At 36.2% G+C, this 10,630-nt stretch overlaps 1 long non-coding RNA gene across 14 annotated transcripts; it reads left to right on the forward strand.

The window, feature by feature from the left end:
• The first annotated feature begins 1,395 nt into the window (after positions 1 to 1,395).
• On the forward strand, positions 1,396 to 10,630 carry LOC124129439. Of its 14 annotated transcripts, XR_007219013.1 has the most exons (6): positions 1,583 to 1,782; positions 2,351 to 2,565; positions 2,807 to 2,900; positions 5,680 to 5,716; positions 8,353 to 8,487; positions 10,401 to 10,630. It is a non-coding gene; the product is annotated as an uncharacterized LOC124129439 (long non-coding RNA). The 14 variants fall into 14 exon arrangements; XR_007219022.1 differs by lacking the exon at positions 1,583 to 1,782 and adding an exon at positions 1,396 to 1,460 and having other exon boundaries at positions 2,354 to 2,900; XR_007219017.1 differs by lacking the exon at positions 1,583 to 1,782 and adding an exon at positions 1,402 to 1,517 and having other exon boundaries at positions 2,351 to 2,900.

A 10,630-nucleotide genomic window follows, 5' to 3' on the forward strand; every position in this document is an offset into this window, starting at 1 on the left:
AGGTTTAAGCTTATTTCTGGGATTTTGAGGGATAGTTTAGCTGCTTTATCGGCGTTTTCATTACCGTATATTCCTACGTGGGCGGGTATCCACAAGAAGGTTATTTGTTTGCCTGCCTTAGTTAGGTCGTTGGAGCTTTTAAGTATTTGATTTATTAATTTAGGTCGGTTTTTGGTATTTTTGTTTTGGAGGGCTTGCAGTCCACTTAGGGAGTCGGTAAGCATTAGGATTTTTTTGGTGTTTTTTGGATTCTTGATTATGGAGGGCTGAGGCCATGCCCATTAGTTCTGCCGTGAATATTGATTGGTTGTTTGGGAGTCGGAGGAATTGTGTGGTTTTAGTTGGTTGTGTGGTATGGACTCCGAAACCTGTGTGTTTGGAGGTCGGATCTGAGGATCCGTCCGTGTAAATGTGACACCAATTTGGCCAATTTTTGTGTATGTATGCTAGTGTGGTAGTTTTAGCTATGTTTGGGTCGGTTTGTTTATTTATTTGGCTAGCTAGTGTTGTGTCTATTTTGGGTATTTTAAGTTTAGGGGTGAAGATATTTAATTGTTTGCAGTTTTGTTTAAGATTTTTAATTTGGTGTTCATTTAGGTAGTTTGTTATTCTTTGGGATATTGGGGTAAGTAAGGGGTGTTTACGAGCTAGACTGGTTTTTGGGGCTGATATTTTGGTTTATTAAGTTTTGGATGAGAGGGTTTGGTTGGGACGCGGCCCAGAAATTTAAGCTTAGCTGTTCCCTGCGTAGACTTAGTGGCATTTCTCCTGTTAAGGCCTGAAGTGAGGTGTAGGAGGTGCCATGTTGGGTGCGTGTAATTAGTTTGAGAGCCTGATATTGTATTGAGTCAAGTTTTTTAGATAGAGAGTTGTTTAGGGTGTTGTATATGGCGCAGCCGTAGTCTAGTTTTGATCTAATTAGTGATATGTAGAGAGAGAGGAGGGTATCTTTGGAGGCTCCCCAGTTAGAGCCAGTTAGGCATCTTAGGGTGTTTTAGGTCTTTACTGCATTTAGTTGTTAGGTTTTGGATGGGAGCATCCCAGGTGAGATGTTCATCGAAAATAAGTCCTAAGAATTTGGTTTGTTTTTGAAATTTGATTGTTTGATTGTTTAGCTGGAGGATTGGGGAGGCGGGTTTCATGTTTTTATGTTTGAATACTATTCCTGTTGTTTTTTTCTGAGTTAAGGGAGAAGCCCCATTTGTCAGCCCATTGTTGTATTTTATTAAGAGATTTTTGGAGTAAATTTTGGACCATTTTCAAGCTTTTAGTGCGGATCCAGATGGCTCCATCATCCGCGAATTTTGATGTGTTTACTTTAGGGGATAGGCAAACGAATAGATCGTTTATCATTATATTGAAGAGGGTGGGGCTGAGGATACTGCCCTGTGGAGTCACCCGATCCAGGAAATATTACCTACTACTAGCACAGAGTTGTTAGCAACTATGACCTGCTACTAGTAGGTACAAAGACGGTCTCTACGTCTCTGGAGACTAACATTTACTGCTACTACTAGGTAACGGCAAAGGCGCATGTCTAAAATGATTTTCATTGGTCAACGAGTCTACGTCGACGGTATGCAAGCCAGGCTCTGTCTCAACAGAAAAATAAATAGATTACCGCAGAGCAACTTCAGCCTGTAACCAGCTAGCTTTCTAGATGTAGAAGTAGCTTCGTAATGGTGAAATGCGCCATGCAAACCTTTCAACCACCATTCCAGTATGTTCCCAGTCACCTGGAATTACAAATAGAATCTACATTATCATGAAGAAAATTATACGGTAACCATTGATAATATTACATCACCAGCTGGTCACATGACCTCGTCATGCATCATCATCCGCCGCCATTTTGTGTAAGGTCACGTCATTTGTTCCACTCAACTTAGGCCTAGTTTAGGCTAGTTAATTGTGTCTTTTCTCTAAATAGAGCACAACAAACGTGGGTGTTTTCATACCAATAAATACTCTTCAATATTCCTACCATTGCCACAAATGGGAACGTAATGTCGTGCGTGTTTTCTACAGGTAGCCTTGCATTCTTTGCGTCCCTAGAAACAACGTCGACGTGCACAAGCAAGGTCACGCATCATAAATGCCGTTTATTCTAAAACAAAGAGTGCTTTACCGAAACAGTATGTCCTACAGTACTACCTATCGTATATTGTATTGGAGTTGTTGCCTGGTATCAAGCGCCCATGTTTTGACGCGAATCACTTGCATCCAAAGACGATTGGGTCACGTTCCTTTTCAGAATCGCTCGTTTCTTTTAGTCCAACTGGTAGTAATTACTAGTAATTAGTACTTACATATATATACTATTATATGTCGTATTTTGTTTACATTTCAGCAGTATGCATCGGAGGCAGAAAATTTATTCAAGCTCTGAAGTCCCAAACAACTGAAAATGCTCCAAAACACCATCACGTGACCCTGGTATTCTCAAAGTGCTGGTGAAAGTGTTTGTTTTGTAGGCCTAAATGTTTGTTGATAGTAGAGAGGCGGACTGATAGACTTTATAACAAGTCATGATCAACATTCCCCAACTGTTAGTTAATTACACTGGTCAGTCTACATCTGTATTGTTTCTTTGCAACCTGTCAACAAACTCAAATTTATCCATTTATACCTGAATAATTGTGTTGTCATATTTTAAGATGATGACTAGGCCTACAGCATCTAACTAACTGTAATCCTCTGATAACTAAATGTCTGAAGGCAAAATACCATTTTATTGATGAATATATCTCCATTTAACTCATACAGATTAGTGTAGGGTGTAATGTTGGAATGTTTTTGTTGACAGTAGCAGGCACTACATCTGCCTATGAGCAAATGGACAGAACTGAGAATACCTTATCATGAACCGTAGTGAACACTGCTGGAAACATCCTGTTTTAGTAAGTATAATTGAATCCCCAATTATAATGTCATTGTACATACAAAAAATGACATAGTGTTGTTTTTAAATAGTGATCTGTTTGGTAGTGTTTTATATATTGTATATTTTTCTTTTCACTTTGTCTACTGGCCTGCATTTGTCCTTGTCATTTTCCTGTTATTTCTGATACATTCCAAAATAAGATTTGTCTGTACAGTACCAGCACACTTTAATAAGGACTAAGAGCAAATGTGCCTAGTTCTCAGTGTTCTAGACAATTTGTGTTGTACCCAAATAGAGGGAATATTGTTACTGTAGTTCTTGTCATTGTCTTGGCAGCAAGTGCCACATGTTCATGGGCACTACTTCAGCATGTTTAGTTGTACACATTTACCAGTGAAGATCAGGGTCAGAAAAGGTCTTCAGCAAACCATGCTTGCTTTAAGAGGCGACTATCCTTGTCATAACGTGGTTGAGGGGTCAGGCTCAGAGACCATGTTGATGCATGTCATCGTATCCCATTTGCATGGATTGATGCTCATGATGTCAATTACTGGATTGTCAGGTCCAGATTTGATTATTTACAGGCAGCTGTCAAAGCACGAATATTGCTTAGTACAGCATTAAACAACAAACAAACAAAGTTATACAGTTCAATTTTTTAAAGTATCTTATACTCTAGTATTATAATGTGCTATTTTTATTGATTATTATGAATACAGACTGTTTGTATCAGTTTGTAAGAGACACAAACCAAGGTTCCCACAACTATCTGCACATGCTTTGTCGTAACACAATTAATACGGTATCTTCAGGTTATGTATGTTTGTAAAATGTGCTAGAAAGTGTCCACTTAAGTTGTAAAATCAGTATCTTCCTCACAACAGAGCTAATGTGCACTACCTTGTTGTGGTATTTTTTGTTGAACTCGTCTCTGTCTTTCTCAAGTTATGTTTGTGCAAGGTGCCTACCTGGTGTATTGATAATATTACCTGACAAGAGTCAAGTTTGCTCATCATATTCTGAAATAAGTGTCTCCAATCTAATAGAAATGGGAAAAGTAATACAAGCGAGTCACCATCATTTTAACCGGCGCTAGGGATGTCAGCATAAAGTATATGTTTTTTTATTAATATTATAAATATTAAAACTCTTTGCACCTGGATTGGAAGAATTGAACATTATAAGAAAACTTCTATGTTCCTTTTCAGCTGACAGGCTGTTTGTGGAAGATGTAAGGTCAAGTGCTAGGGCCCCCTGTTTATTTTAGACCTACATTGTAAATGTTGTGCACTGGACCATGGGGCCTGGTCACTACAGGGTTTACCCAAGCCTCTTAAAACTGGGGACAAATTCAATTTCTAATCTTAAAAATATCATCTTGATTCTCTAATCATACTGTTAAAATTATGTTTTACATACTTATCTAATCTCTGTGGAATTCCTAATCCAATTAAATAGTAATGTCCAATTTTTTTAAATATATTTGCAGATAACAAATTGCTGTAGACTAATAAGGCAACTGCCATATTATATTCTGACTCTTTACTGGACTCAGCAGACTCTGCACTGTATACTATTGAACACAATGAAGTATCAACGTCTTTTCATTTCGGAATTCAAGTAGCAAGCGGTAGCCTGTTGTCTGGTACTTTAAAGTATACTATAATGCATGTACTAATTCTTTATACTGTAAACACATAACATGTTTTGCTTGAGCAATTCTTCCTGAAAAGACCCCAAATTTGAAACGCAAGTCTAGTAATATTGTGCTCGATGTAGTAAGTCCAATTAATGATAGTCAATATGACAACACTAAAATCCTGTTCGGGCTAGTTGACCCATCATTTTGGGGCACAGACTGCTCATGTAATTCAATATATGGTGACAATGTTGCACGAGGTTCTGTTGTGTGTATTTCAATAACTTGCACATTTATGAACTTTAACTTTAATGTAATCCTTGAATCCATTGATGCTTTATTTTTACATTTCTTTAATAACCTACAATTGTTATGAAGCTGTCATTTTTTGTGTGGTTCCAGGAATAAAGTCACCAGAAATGTATTCAAAAATTTTATCTGAGTTTGAGCATAACGAACATGGCAGATATGTTTCAAATGTTGTTTTCTTCCACTACTCAGACGTGTAAGTTATTGTACAATAAGTCATCTATAGTGTAAAAACATGTTGATTCTTTTGTTTGCATATTTAGCTATTCCAGAACTGTTAGATGATATTAAATTGCTGTAGAAGGTATTTATTTCCATCTACATGTATAATGTCATTATGGTATACCAGTGTGTATGACAATTGTTTTGAAATTCATCAATATCTTCAAATATGATCTATTGTATCCAGTGAATGACATGTAAGAAAGAAGGAAGTTAGGCAGCACCCAATCAGAGAGCGTACCATTAGACACATGTGATCAAAGGGGTTCCAATTCAACACATTGCCCTTACGTATGATGGTCACTGTCAAACGTTTTTCATGGATCTCTGTGTTTGAAAACCAACTCATCCTGATAATAGGTTTCTGATTATATTGCCTATTCACTTACACAAGATACACAATTTTGAGTAATAAACAGCTGAATGTAGAAATCTGTTAATGTTGACAGGAAGAGAACAATCATTACCTTAGGGTTATGTTAAATATCATTAACATGATTAAGGCTTTAATGACTTATTGATAAATAAGAAATATACGCAGCAAATTCTGTCATTGTCATTGTAGTATTTGTCTATACTATTACTTAAACGCTACATTAATAGCCATAATCACATTCAATTACAGGGATCGTTTTCTTCACATACAAGCCCCACCAGTGCAGGTAAAAACATTGCTGGGTCCACTTGCACAGAACAATCTTAGCACTTCAATTATTGTAAATCCTTAAGATCACGATCTTAGGCTTCGGCTACAATCGCTGTCCAATTGATCAAAGGGATTGTAGGCTATGATCATTGTAAGCTACAAGCGAAACTTACAATTGGTCCAAACCAATCTTAAGTAGCTAAGATCGTTGTGGTCCCTGAATAAACTTGACAAAATGGCGTGCAGGACCTCATCTAATTCACATAAATATTCTGCCTTATGTTCAAATATTGCCTCGTTATTTTGTTAACTTTATGATTCAAATCAACACTTTAATTTAAGATTTAATGTCAGAAATATCGTTAATTGCAATAGTGAACCACTTAACTATCGAATCGATAGCTAAAAGTAAAAGTACTATACCCACCGGACTCAATGCTGAAAGAAGTGTGAAACAACATACCTTTTCACTAATCAAGGGAAGGATAAAAAGTTGTATGCAAGCGATTAGTAACGTCCGTGACCTTTTCGATAACTCAAGGGCAGCTAATCATAGTTTATACTCTCTATGAGAGTGGTTTCCCTTTGTGTAAGCATGTAGCGTAGAATCTACCTTGCCCAGTGTATTAATGTTGTAGAATCGCTGAGCTCCCCATGTTATTCTTTTCGGTCCCATTCGTGTCAGTTATTTTGACTTAAGTTCATCATTAAATTAATTTACAAATTAATATTAGATGAAGTCAAACATGTTTAAATCTAAAATCGAGTTGGCAGGGGACGAGGGATTTTAAAATCTGAATTAAAAAGAAAAGAAACAAGCAAATACACATGATGAGACATTTGAAATTTGTGTAAAATATCCCATAAATAGCAAAAGTAAAATTTACACCTTTTAAAGATAATTATCAATGTAATTAATACCAAGTGAATATATATTAAACAACTGCTTTCTCGAAACATTATTCATTATTATTATTTCCCATGCATTCTTGAAATCCTGCGTCTTCCTGTGTTTTGAAAAAGTACTCATAACATCCTTTGTCACAGCAACGAAATGAAAGCATGAAGGATATATTTAGTATTTTACGAAAAGCTCCCCCGTGTTATGTTATAAGGAAATATTTTTAGTATTATTGTCCCCCGCCGCGCGGAGCGGTGGATATAGTATTCACGACCATCCGTACGTCTGTACGTCCGTCCGTACGTCCCACTTGTTTGTTGCCGCGATATCTCAAGAACTAAACACTGGATTGTCTTCATATTTGGAACTATGGTGTATATACAGACTCCGCAGACACCAGTCGGTTTTGGTGACCTTGACCCCATTTTCAAGGTCACAGCAGGCAAATCTGCTTTTAGAGTTGGAAAACGGTGTTGCCGCTATATCTCAAGAACTAAACACTGGATTGTCTTCATATTTGGAACTATGGTGTATATACAGACTCCGCAGACACCAGTCGGTTTTGGTGACCTTGACCCCATTTTCAAGGTCACAGCAGGCAAATCTGCTTTTGGAGTTGGAAAACGGTGTTGCCTCAATATCTCAAGAACTAATCGCTGGATTGTTTTCATATTTGGTACTATGGTGTATATACAGGCGGGGGACATTTCGTCACTTTGTGACAAATACTTGTTTATTTTAATTTCATAATGATTGTGTCACTAAATAATATATTTATTCGTATTTCAATACTTTTGATAAAAAAATATGAGTAGGTATTTCTCAAGTTGCAACAGATAACTGTTGAATTCCTAAATCATGACACTATTAATGCCGACAAAAATATATGCCATCATCCTAGTAATCGTTTCCTTCAAATAATTGGCACATTTCTTGAAACTGTGCAAGGTGCCATGGAGGGAGGTACATGTTGTGACGTGAACAGTTCCACTTATTGTATACGCAGCAAGTTATGCGCGTTTGCAGACAACTGTAGACAGGAGTCGAGTTTAAGATATTCGTACCTCCACCGTTGAAGATTTCAATCTTAGATGAGCCGTCTTACAATCGCGTTAAGATGGGTTTGTGCAAGTGGAATAGGACAATTGTATGGTGATTGTAAAATTGATTGTAGCCGCCTAAGATTGATTGTAGCTAAGATTGTTCTGTGCAAGTAGGCCTAGGTGTCGGTAACTTTTAGGTGAGGTTAGGTTGCACCCAGTGCAGGTAACATTTCCAACCATAAGTGGAAAACTGAATTCTTTTAGAACTGGCTGCAAGTCTTTTCGAATCCAGGAAACAAAGGTTCATGAAAATAGTGAAATACACAGGTGGTCTGAATGCATTGAACTTGCAGGACTCATTCTTCACATTTACCAATAGAACAGTCACTCATGAGGTTACAATCACAACAGACACTTTCAGACTTCTGTTTAAGGTTGTTTACTCGATATCATGATATGAAAAGGCATGTACAGATTCACCTCAAAATAAATACTTGAGCACATTCTCAAGGGTTTTTTTTCTTTGAATTTATTTAAAATTCAAAATAACAGAAAATTTTGGTGGTGCAACCTGCTTAGTTCACTTTGTTGCACCTGGTGCAGGTGGTAAGACAGAATGAAATTGTACCCTGAATTATAGACCAAGGCCCCAATGACGGTATGACTATGGACTAGCATTGATTATCATCGTCATATTTTTTATTTCAGTTGGCACACAACAGCATCCCTCCTGATCAAATGAAAAGGAATCCTATGACACCGCTTGATCTTTGTCTGACATGGAAATCTGCAAATCAAATAAGGTGGAAGAATAACATCTGGTTAAAAAATTTATGTGGAAAAGTAAGTTTTTCAACATTTTGGGTAAGATTAAACTTCCAAATTTCATCAGGGGTTTGAAAATTAAAGGATGATAAATTCCTCATGGCTTGTTATGTGTTATTTATCCACTGTTTCCTTTGTTTGGACTTTTATTTTTATAAAATATACATTAAATGTAAAACTAGGCAAAAAGTCAGCAAAATCAGTCAAAATCAAGAAGGTCCGAAATCGCAAACATAACTGCATTGAGGTGGGTGTCTGAGTTGAAGCAAATATTGATCTGAACAATAATCTGTCAGCAGGTCAGAAATCACCCACGTAACTGCTGTTATCTGAACACAGTTCAGGTTTGAGATTCACCATGAACTTTTCAGGTATTGAGGGGCTGTGGGGTCCAAAAGTCATCTGAAAATGATTAAACACATGAATAATGGACATGAAATTTAAATTACAACATAAAATAGAATGGTCATGTGTGTAAAGACATGTTATGTTCAATAGTCACTTTCAAATTTATCTTCCTTTAAGGTGGGCGAAAATAACATGGCTGCGGAAAAAAGACACAAAACATAGACCAATGTTGATATATTTTAAACAAATTCAGTCTGTAGATGTGTTATGTGTTCAGGTACCAAGTGTTGAAGTCAGCTAATGTTAGCTTGCATCAACCTTCAGTTGTTTAAAACTTTTACTTTAATGACAATCCAAGAAATCCAAGAATCACAAAAATCCGTCCATCGTGGTGATTCTGTGTTAGAATACGTCCACTGCAACCTATCCTTGTTATAAGGGACGAGTTAAGTGATTGGGTGGTCAGGTTCGGTGACTTGGTTAGTTGCTTGTTATTGTAACAAGATGACAGTGATAATATCTAGATTCTAAATATGTCCACCATGTCCACCATATTGAATTTGTCGTCGATGCTAAATTATATTACATTGTAATTTGGGGCATAGTATTATTTTTTTAACTGCTGTTACTTTAACTGCACATACTTCACATGTGCCCCCTTATCTACATTTACTGCATTTTCGTTTAGTCCTTTTGGTTTTATGCATGTACTGGTAAATTTGAGTGATGAATGGAAAATATCAACACTGTAAATGTTGACACAGGGGTGTATTAAATGTTATGAATTGATCTAAGTGTTAAAATGAAAATGATATTGAGAAAACAGCCACATAATAAAATATATAAGTACCCTTTATCAGAGCGGCAAATCAGTTCAAGAAATGTGAATTTTATTGGGATTCCAAACTGTATATTTGTTCAAGATAAGGATTTGAAATATCTGATGTTGGTTCTTTTTGCAATGTTGCAACATAAACATAAATACAGTCATCCCTTGCTAAAACACCCTTCATGAAATACCACAGATTGGGTTAAACTTCAGGTAAAATACATGGGTCCCATACATTTAAATACTTCCCCCACAAACGCATTTTTAGGTCATCAGAAATAGCATATCAACAAATCTGCTCTGAAATTATGCACGTTAGTCCTGTTGTAAGGATGTACAGATGTTCTTGAGAAGTGTTCATTGTATACATCTAGACTTAGGACATATGTTTGCAATCTATTTGATTAAGTTTAGTCATATTTTTAATTTGAAACACTATGTGCTTCTTAAAACACTTGCCTTCAACTATTTGTTCTTATGTTTTTGATCATGCAACCTTCTATGTACTTATTGGGTTGGAATTATCAAAAGGGTAGCAGTTTTGGGGCACCATTGCTGAGAAATATGCCAGAAAATAAATCTTGAAAGTGTGCTTTCACTAATTGTTGTTAATAAAGTGTATAAATGGGCTGAGAAATGTGTGCATTTGAAATATTTGAAATATTTTATTTGAGTTTTGAGATAAAATGCAAATTTTACAGTATTTTAACAGAGCTCCAGATAAGATTTTTGATTCAGTTTTTTGTGGTTTCAGATATCTGCTTTAAAGTGATGTCATGAACTGGATGCTGCACTCTTGATTCCAACACTAATATTGTCATGACCAAATGTTAAAGTTCATATTCAGCAAGTTGAAGATAACTGACACCATCTTTAAGTATAAGTTGCACAAATATGGTATTCAGAAGTTTTTTGTTTACACTACTGATGTATATATAGTATAAAAAAATGGATTTCTGTAATAGAATAAAGTATTGGAATACA

The sequence above is a fragment of the Haliotis rufescens genome, unplaced genomic scaffold (assembly GCF_023055435.1).
Source record: "Haliotis rufescens isolate VD_foot unplaced genomic scaffold, xgHalRufe1.0.p SCAF_7, whole genome shotgun sequence".
Taxonomy (NCBI): domain Eukaryota; kingdom Metazoa; phylum Mollusca; class Gastropoda; order Lepetellida; family Haliotidae; genus Haliotis; species Haliotis rufescens.